The sequence below is a fragment of the Electrona antarctica genome (assembly GCF_951216825.1).
Source record: "Electrona antarctica genome assembly, chromosome: 6".
Classification (NCBI taxonomy): domain Eukaryota; kingdom Metazoa; phylum Chordata; class Actinopteri; order Myctophiformes; family Myctophidae; genus Electrona; species Electrona antarctica.
In genome coordinates, this window is record NC_136811.1 from 32,557,321 (window position 1) to 32,570,533 (window position 13,213).

Genomic DNA, 13,213 nt, shown 5'->3' on the forward strand with positions numbered 1-13,213 from the left:
CTGTTTTTTGAAAAAGAAAAATGGGAAAAACTGGGTTTTCTAATCTATTTCAGCTGAATGGCTCCTACAAGATAATACTGAAAATACAGACAATAATACAAGACAGTATTGTCCATATTGACATAGATATGAAAACACCCACGCTGGATACAAAAAAAAATGTCTTTTGCCATTTCTCAAGGATGCTAATGGCAAGGTGGATGTACAGTAAATGCTCAAGGCAAGCTCCAGGATAGCCCGGTCCACTAAAGAAAGAAAGACAGACAGACACTCTCTCAACACTCTTGGCTACTACATACATACAAGATATAAATGTCAACATGACAACTGTAAACAATAAATAATATACCCGGTAAAATATTTTGTTTAATATATGTATCTCCACTACGATCGCACCCCCGACCGTTGGTAATCAAAAAAAGAAGAGATCCTTTGTTATTGTCTGTCGAAAATGCAATGCTGGTGCACGAGGAAGTAGAACAACACAGAGCGGAGATAGAGGCGTTTTAGAAAATCCTCTAACATGGGAGTGGATGGGAGCTGTGTTTTTGCGATTTTTGATTTCCTGCTTTCGGTGAGACTCAAACGATGAATCATAGGTTAGTGAAAAAACAATCTAGTGTAAAAACTAAAAACACGAAAAACATTGTCAAAAGTCGTCTTTGGTGGTGTGGGTTTATGAGAAGAAAATCGTCCAAAGTTGTCATTGGCAGTGAATGAGTTTTAAAGTAATTGAATTAATTTGGTTTGCCCTCAAAGTAAGCATTATTCATTAGCAAAGAAAATTATCATAAATTAGCCTATTTTTTATTGCACACAAGATGAAAAGTAGACCTGAGCAGATGCAAATTTCTGTGACCTTCGTCTGTTGTTAAGGACAAAAATAAATTCTACCGTTGACCCTTCCCTAATTTGCATTGCAATTATGAGCAGCCTTAGGACAGTCTGATTAGTCTTATTCACTTTCACATAAGCTTCTAAGTGATCTATGCCTCATTATCTGAAATAGCTTAACAGTTTAAACTCAAGTGCTCATACAGATTCACCCCAGGGTGGTGTAAAAGGTGGTGTAAACAATCACAACACTAGTCCCTCTCCCCGATGTCTTTGTCTTGGCAGTTGAATGAGCAGAGCCTCATAGTGCAAGGGGAGAAGAGCAGAGTAGAGGTGAGGCTGGCTGTAAATAACTAGGCAGTCTTGGTAGGGCTGAGCAATATGACCTTAAATTTGTCAAGATTCTTTCAAACTTTTGTCTCAATTCCCAAAAAATGAGATTGTTTTAATAGTGAAAATAGCTGATGTACAAGTTCTCAACGGATGCATTGTGAGCTTATAGATCAAACTATGTTCCAAATCTTTGTACAACAAAGTATAATATAGGGTTCATTGGTTAATCAGACTAATCCACTTTAGTTGATTATATTAGAATATTTTTGTGCTGATTCATTGATGTACAAGGATTATTTCTTCTAATTTCTTTTCATGACAGTGTGCATCACAGTCTGCACTGTACTGTAGGTTCTGAAAGTTGTCTATGAATATGGCGAATGAAGAACACAGTATAGTTAAGGGGGAGTGAGGCCTGCAAATGGTTTGTGCTGACAGAGGATGAGCCGTTATCAGAGTGCTTTTTCTCCTCACAGCTTGTCAACTCTCTCTCTCCCTGTGTGTGTGTGTGTGTGTGTGTGTGTGTGTGTGTGTGTGTGTGTGTGTGTGTGTGTGTGTGTGTGTGTGTGTGTGTGTTCATGAAACAGCCTTGAACCAGTCCAATATGTTGAGTGTCTACTAGTGTGTGGACACATTATAAAAGATTTCCTGCTGTGAGGTTTGTACTTTATTTCTGTGTTGGACGTTTAAACAGCCCCCAACACTCACATCACGCTAGCTTTCCCATGTGAGGTGCAATAGTCTTTGAAAAAAACATGAAACCTAGCAAAAAGTTCCTGTGAACTGAAGTACAAACATTAAGCCGAGAGGTAAGTTTGAGAGGAAAAGTCAATACTGCTTATCTAAGTTACAAAGCTCGTCTTGCCACTGCTGAATAAGAATGAAAACTACGATCAATATCACAAGATCATTGACTTATATATTCTTGAGAGGAAAAGCTGAGAGGGTTCAACCCATCCAGCAACTGTGCTCTTGTGTATTCTCCTCTCCCAGTAACTCCACTGGTCTAGTGGTCTGAGCTGTTCCGGGACCTTCGGGATCCTCCCACTCAGATGAGTCCACCGATACTGGGTTACTGATGGGGAGGTCCGGGGGGATGCATCACATCTGCTGATCGATATCCGGAGGAGCTTAGTGCCTGTGTGTGTTGACTGAATATTAAGGCAGTGTGGGAAAGCTATCCCATCACGTTCCAGGTAAGTAGAGCTAAAGCTGGCAATTATCCCATCCTCCCGCCCACAATGTTCACACACCAATTTTAAAGGAAAGAAAATCTCATCAATTAACACTGAAAAAAGATTCAAAGGCCACTTGTTGTTAATGTGAGAACATGCTAATGTGTTAACCAAACACTTCACCCCTGCATGATATGTTCACATCTAAAGGATAAGGTCTAATCAGCAGCAACACAACTGATAGGCAAACTACCATCTCACCAGGCATCACAACTAAATGTAAAGCACCCTGGGGAATTTCAGCCAAGCAGTTCAGAGCACCATGGGTAAACAAGGCAAACACAGCAAGCTGTGCAAATAGAAAGTCTTGGTTCCCGATCATGTACAGCACTGCGTGGCATGGAGTGTACGACCACAGTGTGTTACCCTCCCACAAGGCAAATGGAGCATGTGTGGCTGCTCCGCGTGGTGAGTTCAATTCATGTCACCATGGCAAGCGGTGTGACAACCAGCCTCCTCCCCATCGCCATCTGTCTCCTCTGTGCCAATTTGTCACAGCACATTCAAGTGTAGCCATGGTCTCATTTAACAATGAGGAAGAGGATGCCGCCAGGAAAAAGGTAGGTAGGGACGAGTGAAGGTAATGGGAAAGTGAGGACAAAAAATCTTCATTTCTGGCAATGAAGAGGGAATGAAAATGTACAAATACAATGATTGAAATCATCTCACGATCCACATCATAATGGCGTGGCACCAATATGGCCAGCCTGTGACGTCGGGCATCTATTCATCTGATTTCTGTATCAATGAGGTATGATACCAGTAAGACACCCTGAGGGCGAGAAGCACTGAAACTACAGGTCTGGGAATTTTTATTGACGTTTTCGGGCTGGGTAGGGCGGAAAATGTGTGCTAATTAGTATGGTAGGGCCGGGCCTTAAATTTCAGGCCTGTTGAGAACTCTAGTTTTCGCAGTATAACGAAATAATAATTCACAGATCATTACAATTATGTTCATGTGCTGTCAGGTTTTGCACAATCAATTTGAATAAAATGACGTGCGGCTTTAAGAAAGGTAGACGGGTTCAAACCGGTCAAACGACGTGGAGCGACGTGGAGTTATTCTCCATGGAAAGAAAAAAATAATATTGAAGAGGAGATCTAGCGTTTGACCTCTCCTTTAAAGCAGACATTGACGTCACAAGTGAAAGCCAGACATTGGAGGGGCTAGCGCCTGTCAAAAATATAAAACATATGAAAGAAATTAATGAAGAGATTCTTCCTTAGTCTACTGGCAGAACGCACAAGACATTTTTTGTCAGTCCAGCAGTTTGCAAGATTTGCCCCAGACAACTGCACAGACAGACTTAGTCAGACCCTCTTCTAGATGGCTAGTTTCTACAGAGCCAAATCGTAAAAATAGATGTCTGAAGTCGCCATTGTTGGTTATTATTATTATTGTTCATTGTTCAAGGAATAGTCTTCTATACAACAGTTTTTCAGTAAGGCATTCAAGTTATGAATAGAATCTCACACATTTAAGCTGGTGCCTCACTCTTGGTGGGAGGGAGACAGTGCCTATATTGTCCAGAGAGCTTCTGAGAAGATACCAAAGCGATGCCAGAGAAAGTCTCTCTCTCTCTCTAATGCTCACTCACAGTTTTGGCACTTAAGCTCCTCTATTTAGTTTGGTCTAATAATGATTCACATTTCACACCATACTGCAACTACAGTTTCCACATACACACCCTCACTTCCTCCCCTTGATACATTTTTGTGTCACCAATGACAGTCAGAAAATGGCTGCCCACATCAGTGCCCAGCCACAAGCCGTCATGCCACCACTGGGCCAATTCCCACACATCACCCCTATATAACCTTTCCAAACTCCCCTCACTCCGAGCTCTCTGCTCGTGAAAAGCAATGCAATTGGCTGCCTTGCATTCACTTTGACTGCTGCACAATGGTCCCGTGTTGCATGTATACGGCCAGCCAAAGGAGGGATAACAGTACAATGACAGTGCTTTGAAAAGAGCATGAAAGGAAGGGTGTTCCAACGTGAACCTTACACCGTCATATCACAGTCAAAAGAGAGCGCCTGTGTAGGAAAAAACTCTTTCAGACTACAAAAAAAAACAATGCTACATAAAGCATTCCATGAGGTAAGTGTTCCTGGGTGGGTTAGGTGTAGCTTTGATTGAAAGCTCTGAAGATCTTTTTCTCCACATGAGAATAGCACTCAATAATCATGACCAGTGGAGGCTTATACAATCAGCCATGGTGTTAATACTGAAAGCCATTAGGAGACAATCAGCTCGCTTGCCACGTTAATCCATTATAGTGGCTAATTTGAGCTTTGCAACTTGAAATTATAGTACACCAATATAATGTCATTCAGCGTTATCTTCTTTTTGTCGCTTTCTTTTAAGGTCTTTATTTTTTGATAGCATTTGTACTGAACGCTTTATTTCAGAGTGCAGAGAGAGAGAGGAGAGACACGCAAAGGCAAGAAGGGGGTTGGATTCAAACCCGGGTCTGCATGCTCACAAGAAGCATACGGTATATGGTCTGTGTGCAGACTCTGCACCCACTGGCTATGCCACCAGGCACCCATTCAGTGTTTTCTAAATTCAAAGTCAGTAGTTGTAACGAGTGGTATATCTTTTTGTATTTTCATACAGGAATGGCTCATCTTCATCAACAAATGAAATAAATCATCGGACAGTGTGGAAGGACATTACAGTTGTGAAAGTTTAAGTACGGTTGCTGAAGAACATACAACAGATACAAGAAGTTTAGCTTACCGTCTGTTTTTGGGCGGTGTTTTTATTCTCTCAATAGATGGATAGAGCTTCTGAGGATCCAGCTAATCTTCAGTTCATCCCACTGATCACCAGAGATGACCGTGGTGTCATGGAGGGGAGTGGCGTGACAGAATACTAGTTTTGAAGATGACCAAAAAGGGGTGAGAACCCCCCTTTGAGTTTTCTTCCTCCAAAAAGTTCTGCAATCCTCAGCAAACTTCCTGTAAGAACAAACAAAGAAAACATAAGCGTTCTACAGCAGTGCTGACCCAGTGTGTCAAACAACGGGAGGCGCACAGCTGCGCTGCAAACACATTGCCTAATAACCATCCCCCCGCCAACCCACGCGGCCATGGCAGCGTAGTCAAACGGGACCGTTGACCCGTGGAAGAGGAAGACATGGAGGGGGGGAGCAGCATGTCCTCTTAGTATAATCTCTTCAGTCACTCGGCTGTCATAACATCACAGCTAACACAAGCAGAGAAGCTGTAAATAGAGCCAGATGTTTAGCGGCTGGTCTGGGTCAGAGGCATGAGATGGTGAGGATGGGAGAAGAGCCAAGGAACTATCAGACAAAATGAATGAAAGAGCCTATTTTTGCAATTAATAGTTTGTTATGGAGGACAAAAATATGTGTAATTATAATTCAATACACAAGTAATTTTAAAATATGATGTCAAACACAACATTTAACTTTTGTGCACGTGTGTGTGTGTGTGTGTGTGTTTTTACTGTCTCAAAACAGATAAGAGACCCGGCCAAGTCACTATGTACCCAGCTCTCATAACCAGACCTCAAACCACAAAATGTTAGCATACTATATTGCCTTTGAGCATTCAATTTAAGTACGTTAGAACAAATACTGTATACTAAATAGCATAAGACTCCATCATTTATGCTAAATAGAGCATGCATTTATTATTCAAAATTAGGTGGACATTCTTTGCCTGAGGATGTTCAATGCAGATCAACACAAAACACTGCCTTGTGTTTGTTAGGAACTTTTCCCAAATCTTTTGACTTTTCAGAACTTTTCCAAAGCTTCTTTCCCAGAAGTTTGCCTTTGCTCTCCAGAGGCTGATTCACGTAGAGCATCTGGGGTTTAAACCACAGCCACTCCATCACCAGTTTGCCTCACCAACTGTATTGTCATGATTTAACCACCCTCCCCAAAGAAAATCCGCCTTCGTCCTGATGAAAATGCATGACAGATGAACTTCCCAACAATCCATTCTTGCAAGGTCAGCACTTTTTTCCCCCACTGGTTGTCTATAATGACTGGTGTTGACTAATGACAAGTGGTCAATGGATTTTCTGTCATGACTCTTGTTCCTTCTTCTACACATACATGCATGCATGCACACGCACACACAGACAGACAAATTCACACAACGTTCCAACAACACACTTGTGGAGCACAGTTGGCAACAAGCTCCAGGGGGTCATGTACAAAAAGCGATTCCTCACATCCTTAGCCATGGATAAAGTATGTCTGCTCACTGACTCACTCTCAGCAGATGAGTTTGGATAGCTTTCCAAATCCCTGCTGAATGAGGCAGCTGACTGCAGCTGCTGGGAGCTCAACAGAGTTCCATCGTGGTCTCGCAAAACCAATGAAGGGTTATAAACCCACGACCACAGTGGCATTCTAGATATTACTAATTAACGCAGTGTGGGTGCACTGCTCTGGCATGGTGGTGACTAAACCTGTGTAGAGCAGGGGTTCCAAAACATTTCCATGCTATGGACACCCAATTAGCTACAGATTCTGGCTACGGCCTAATAGGAAAATAAAAAACGTTTGGGACATTTAGACAATAATGCCATGCCCAAAATGAATTGAATTTAACTTTATTTATATACTGTATGTATGTATGTATGTATGTATAATATTGTATTTATTCCCCCCCCCCCCCAGTTGATAGAGGTGGATCTTTACTTTTGAACAAGGGGTATTAGTTCAAATGTTTTAGGCCACCATGCCAAATAACATTGGGTCTCAGTCATGGGAAAAAAACTACAGCATGTGATGTCACCTCTTTTTTTTTAAAGTTTTTTTTTGTGGCTTTCGCCTTTATTTGATATTTTTTTATGGAGGGACATACAGTAGGCTGACAGGAAATGGGGAGAGAGATGGGGGGGAAGACATGCAGTAAGGGCCGTCGGGATCGGGAGTCGAACCCGCGGCACACTGCCAGACTGGATTACCAGCCAAGGTGCCTGGAGCCATGGCCCAAGCTGTGATGTCACCTCTTAAGACACATTAAAGAATGCTAGGCTCGATTACACACTGACTCGCACCGACTCTCATGTTACCGTAATCAAAATTCAGCGGTTGCATAATGGCACACCGCAGCAGTCTTTTAGTTGAAAACAATCACCCAGCTCCTGACATGTTCTCAAAATCAACAACATGGACACCTGATTAGCAGCACCTGGTACAGAGGTGGGATGAACTGGTTGATTGAGTTAAAGAGCACACAATGCAGTCTATGTCCAGCAGATGTAGAGGCAGGAGGAGTTTTGTTGTTTTGCTCAGATGTTCTCTCACCCTGCACCATGTAGCTGCAATGTCAATTCTCCAAAATGAGATCAGCCGCCGTTTTAAAACAATATATCATGAAGTTCTGTAACTTCTGTTGTAGTACTGGTTTGGGTACTCATATACTGTATCACACTGGAAAAGAAGGATAATGTCGCCGTGATTGTTTCATGGCAACATGGCCATCATTGTACCCCTGTTTAAGTGGCGACCTATAATTTCTAATCTCATTTGCTGGAAATAGTCCCACGGAGAGGCCCCTTTATCCTGCCATAATAGTTTTGAGGTGAGCGCCATTAACCAAATGAGCTTTTCGGAGCACAACATTCCCATTAACACCGCACAGTACAATCCCTCATATGCCTGAGCCACCTCCTTTAACTTCCCTGCAGACCCCTTACACCCCAAACTCAAAACCTCATTTCCACAGTTATGCCTCCACTGAACCTCCCAAGAGCGAATTTGTTGTAATCCTTCCTTGCCCAAAAATTGCCCTCAAGTCTCCTAAACAGATTCATTGCACATCCACTCCCACACTCCGGGCTCCACTCGCTCTCCATCTTACATCGTTTCCCCCTCTAGATATTTCCCAGTAGGCCTTGCAGTGTTCACTGGGTTGTGGTGGTGATCAATGGCCCTTGGCTGCGGGTGTCGGTGGGGCCCCAGGCTCCTGGAATGGAGGTATTAATAATGCAGGGGCCGGGCCTGTCATATCCTCCATTAGCACAGAGGAGGCGGGGGGGCAATGGCTGATTGATTACTAATTAGATTAATTGCTGTCTTTTAGAAAGTAGGAGAAAGTAATAGACTAGGGGCCTGACAACTACTAAACCAGAGGAGCCTGGCATCCTGAAAAATGTGGAGTGATTAAAGAGGGCTGTTGCAAAAAGAGATTTATACATTGCATTTAGAGTAGCTTACATTATGCTTCTTTAATAAGCATATACTGTATATATTCATACACATAATATAACTTGATTGCCTGATGAATTTAATGCATCCAGTCCTTCCTGTATGACATATCGGAGACTGCTAGACAAAACCATTTCAAACCAAAAGACAAGCTGATGTTTTGTGCTGCTCTCATTCGAAACAATTTCCTCCTCCCATTTCAGAGGATGAATCTTGTTAGCTAGTCCTATCTGGGAAACGCGACATGATAAGAACAATCTCCCGATTTTGTGTAATGTGTGTAATGATAGTGTTGTTGAACAGAGGCAGTTGCTATGGGGAGCAGAGGTGCGTGAAGATTGAGTTCCACTTAATCTCCTTGCCTTCCGTTGAAGATAAAACTAATAAACCACATCAAAGCCGTAGCATACTGAGATTTGAGTCCAGAGGAATAAAAAAAAACTTCTTGAAAAGGCTCTGCTAAATGAACAGGGTAAAGGAACATTTGTCAATGCCTTTTCTTACCCAGTGCTTTCCTGTTGACCTTTGAATGTTTGATGTGGCCTTGCGCCATGCAGAGTAATGCGTTGTAATCAGTGCTTTGATGTCAAAAACATTTGACATGTGCTGCATGCATGCGTATGTGTTTAGGTTCAGTATGTGTGTGAGAAGATGAGTGTGTGTCCATGCATATTATGAGCAGGAATGTAGACATGTATGTGTACATGTCTAATTGCTGTGTGGCAGGCTTGTTTGGCTACACTCATTACACACGCCCACTCTCAACATAAATAGCCTCACACTTCTTAGGGGATAATACCCTCCAACCAGGGACCTGAATGCATTTCACTCTAGCTCTCGCTCACCCACACTCTGTGCCAATAGACCATGGCGAGTCATATCCTGCTTAGTTTTGGGATTTTTTTTGGGGGGGGGGGCTTTTAGTGTTTTGTATCAATCTCGGGGGGGAGCACACCTTTTATGCAACGGTATGTTAGTGAATTATTTGTGCTATTGATCGATAATTTACAAAAACATAAATACATCTGTTAAGTCTATAGATCATACACACAATTAGGTCAATCTGCGAAATTAAAAAATTATTCCGCAATGCAGTCCGTTCTCCATAGCCATCTTCCAGTTCTGACATAATGATGCCACTTGTAATGGGAGTTTAGCTGCTGACAAAGAGCTCTGCAGAGGGTCTTCCCTTTCTGGCACAATCCCTGCTTATTTGGTGATCTATATTAAGGACATGAATCAATTGAAGACAGCCCCTTATCAGTATTATTTGACAGAGTGAAGGGTCATTAAGCTTTCTTGTCACAAATGAGCTCTTTGTGGGTTGTCGGGATGAAGTGGGATATTACACCTATTAATTACTGTGCTGTGTCACTTTGCTCCAAGGCAGTCCTGATTCTGTCCATCTCTCTAAGAAGAGTATACTACTGTATATTGACTTTTTGTTCTGCTGGCATTAGGGCTGGGACAATACATGGATTTGTGATGCATATACATGATGGTGTTGAGTTCATATACGATCATTCCCACAGTAATATTTTATACATTTTCTTTGCTGGTCAAAGTTACAGGAATGCATTTGCAGGAGGGTTTGATATGAAATCTAACCTCACCATGAACAATCTAGTTATTATTGACCCTCTTCCATTATTATAATTATTCCTTTCCTCTTCTGTGTACAAGGGCTTCTGGAGAAACACTACTTTTCAGCTTGTGCGTTTATTTCAGACTGTATGTGGACAAGGGGATTTAGTTTCTAAACTAACTGTTATCGTTGCCTACTTACATTTTGGCTGGTGGTCAGATTTGATCACAACCTGCTAGAGTGCGACACATCTGCAATTTATTGCTTCATCGGCAAGTTGACATTTGTCAACTCAAGGCACTCCCACAAATAAATAAAATAAATCACTACGGCAAATTCGGCAATAAATGTCCCGCTTGTCTGTTTTTGTCTCTGCAACTCTTTTATAAAATAATGTTTACACACTGGAAAAAGGCTGACCTAATAAGAAAATAGACTGTGAGAAGAAGGGGTGATATACTGTAGTTTCTTTAGCAATTTGCACCCTTCTCTTCCTTCTCCATTTCTGTCGCCCGTTTGCTATACTTCCTACAGTTCTACATACGCTAATGTTAAGGTGAACTTAGTTCAGCAGCAGTTCCTGTTGGCTCTTGTTATTGTTTCGGTTTTTTTTACTGTCAAAACATGCCCTTACTTTCTCCTTCCTTCACTTTCTCCACCCTCTTATTTTCTCCTCCATTCCTTTACTTTCTCCTCTCTCTGCCCTCTCTCATTTTCTTATCCCATGGCTGTGCCTTGCCACCTCCTTTCAGCCCCTGAGGCTTACCGCAGCGATGGCACGCTGCGTTAATTGAAAGCGACCCTGACTCGTCCTTTTTAAAAGAGCCACTCCGGCTGATGCCCCTTTGTTTTTTCCTCTCCATTGGCAGTTGACAACTGGCCTTTCAGCCCTGGCACACTATAGTGTGACCTTTAACCCTACCATGCTGCGTTGTCGCTCCTCTCCCACCGTCAAACACGAGACCATTTCCAGACCCGCTCAGAAACTGCAGATTTGCAATTTACTTTTGCTGTAAAGCTCTGAGGTACAGCTGAGTTTACCTAAATTGTTCCAGGGGCGCAGTTATGGGTGGGCCACTGGGCCAGGGTGAGCCGCAGACCACCCATATAGAGAGCTGGCCCACTCATCGATTTTGCAACAAAAAAAACCCATTTGTTTTTTAATAAATACACCAGTAAGACGCCTTAAAGCCAAGGCGAGAAGCGTTGAGTATAACAGTCCTAAAAAAATGTTTTGTCTCTGTGACACATCTAGGGGCCACAATCTGTATTCAATGATGTTGCTAGAAGCTTTGTCATTGCTCGAGAAAAAAAAAACGGTCGAAATGACTAACCAATCAGGAAGTAGACAGGCAAATCGACCAATGACAAAGTTTCTAGGAAAATCTTTGAATGCACATTGTGGCCCCTAGATGTGTCACAGAGACTACATTTTTTTTGGGAGCGTTTTACCCATTGGCTGTCTGAATACCAAAAAAATAAAATAAAAAAGGTCATTCAAATTTTGACATATTATTGCTTATAGCAGCTTTAATTAAAGGTAAAAATAAGAACTGCCTGGCTCACTCTGGAGGCAATATAACCCGAAAATACGGCAAATGAAGCCGAAGTGCCCATCGTGACGGCCCAGCTAGCCGTTGCCAGGCCCATCTTGGGCTGCATTTCTGGCTGCGCCACTGAATTGTTCAAGTGAGATTTGCTTCAGAATAGATGCATACTAATGCCATACTAAAAGAGAGAAAAAGCTGCCTTTCTTCAAGGTACCTCGTGTACTGTACCAAAGAAATATGTGTTGTTTTTCATCTTTACATAGAAAACAGAGTAGTTGCTCAATCTCAGATTCATTGTAGATGCAAGGAATTCAAAGCCTCTTAAATACCTTAAACATACACCCCCAAACTCGTAAACGGTAAGAGCACAAATGCTAACCAAACAGACAAGCTATAGTACAGCTACACCACAAGCGATTTAATTATTTTATCAAAAAGCAATGCTATTCCCTCAAAATGAAACACATGTACCTGTAGTGCTTCCAATAATGGTGGGCCAGTCTTATCACCAATAGAGAACGAGACTAGAGACCATAATGTAATAGCTTTGCAGTGCACTCATAAATCACTGGAGAGGCTGCATGCCACATGCACTGACACTCCCAATATGGTTCCCTGTGTCTTTATTAAAGACCACATTATACTGAAAAGAGTCTTCCCTCCCACAGTCCCTTTCCTCCAAACTCTTCAAATTGAGCATTTATGCACTCACAGGCACATGCTGTGCATGTATCCTGCATTATTTATCCAACAGTGGGGTTTGTAATTGTATTAGTCTCCGTCCAGTCCCTTTGAAAACTTAATTGAAATGTCAAATGTAAACGTCATAGAGGCTGACAGAACAGTAATATAAGCTGAAAAAGACATGTTGCCGCTTTCAGATATTAGAGATTTTAAGGTCGTTAAAAATTGTAACTTACAGTACAACGACAAGTCGACAACACAAAGAAAACACCCATCTTTTACATCAGAGAGGGATAAACATTCTCTAAATCAAAGATGCATTTATACTACCCTGCCTTGAGCAAGGCGTACACGGCTCAGTGGCCAACAGCAGAAGATTGTAATCTCCCTGAGGTACAAATGTGTCAATTTGGTTTGCTGATAGTGTTTATAATAACAAACAAAAAACTGCCACACCTGAATGCAAATTACAAAAGTGCTCATGCTCAAGAGATTATATTTTACGTCAAGGTCACTTCTGTAGGGTAATGTCTGCAGCCAAATGTGATTGTAGACTAGGGGGAACAAATCTTTGTAAAGTAATGAACTATTTAATTTGGGCTGAAATTATTTCCTCTCTCTTGGATTTATATACAGTATGCATTAGGGCATTCACTTCTAGTCATTTTTACTAGTTGCCTAGTTTACTAGTCGACTAGTTGTTTAACTACCTATTATGTAAAAAAATATATATATTCTTTTGGAAATAAATATTTGTACATTTAAAAACTGTGTACATTGGTGACTATAACTAT

The 13,213-nt window shown here is 41.8% G+C and overlaps 1 protein-coding gene across 3 annotated transcripts in view; it reads right to left on the reverse strand.

Annotated features, from left to right (window-relative positions):
* The window catches only part of sema6cb (semaphorin 6Cb), a 135,058-nt gene that overhangs the window by 71,277 nt on the left and 50,568 nt on the right, over nt 1-13,213 (reverse strand). For all 3 annotated transcript variants that reach the window (XM_079504244.1, XM_079504242.1, XM_079504243.1), the window contains one exon: nt 5,147-5,367. The gene's annotated coding sequence lies outside the window, so the exon portion shown is untranslated. The remainder of the gene's footprint in view (nt 1-5,146; nt 5,368-13,213) is intronic.